This window comes from Rattus norvegicus, chromosome 1 (genome assembly GCF_036323735.1).
Source record: "Rattus norvegicus strain BN/NHsdMcwi chromosome 1, GRCr8, whole genome shotgun sequence".
In the NCBI taxonomy this organism is placed as follows: domain Eukaryota; kingdom Metazoa; phylum Chordata; class Mammalia; order Rodentia; family Muridae; genus Rattus; species Rattus norvegicus.
In genome coordinates, this window is record NC_086019.1 from 104,431,247 (window position 1) to 104,432,093 (window position 847).

Sequence of the window (847 nt, forward strand, 5' to 3'; positions counted from 1 at the left end):
GGAGCTAAGGTCAGAGCTTGCTTTGGGGCACCCACTCTCAGGAACTTTTGTTTCTTGGACTAATAGTATTCTGTGCAGAATCTAATATCAATCAACTTCCTCAGGGCAGTCCTGGTTAGGACACGTCTTTCTTCTGAGTCTTCTCAAAATGTGCTTAGATTGTGACTTCACTGACTAGCAGTCTTTGTCCCTCCAGACTGGTTGGTCCAAGGCCATAAACTACCCAGCATGGCTACTGAAGATCAAACTCAGGTCTTCTGTGAAAGCAGTGTGCACTCAGCTGATAGCTTTTATGCAGGACCTATCCTTGATTGAAGTCAGGTCCTATGCTTGCTGGGCAAGCATTTTGCCAATGGAGCTGTCTCTGCAGGCCTCTCTGCCCATGACTGGAATGATCCAGCTGTGTTTGATGGTACTCTCCTTTGCCTATATATGCCATATTACCCTTGGTTTGTCCTCTGCTGCCAATGTAACTGTAACTAGCCTCGGTGTCATCATGGCCCTGTCTTTACTGATAGGCTGGTCACATGGCATATTCTTGCCAAGTGGGTGTACTTGACAATGAACAAATGTTACTAGTTACCTTTTGTTTGGCTTCATTGTTTTGTTTGAGATGGCCTCACTCTGTAGCCCAGGCTGGCCTCACACTTAGAGCAATCCTTCCTCCTCAGCCCCTCAAATGCTGAGCCTGCAGTCATGAGCCACCACACCCAACTTCTTTCTCTTGTGCTAGGCACACGGGTACTGTAGGGCTTCAGCCCCAGCCCTTTGGTTTATTCTCCGTTGTCTTTATGACTACCCCCAGACTCAGTCTCCCCAGTCCCCTCTCAAAGACAGACACACAGGC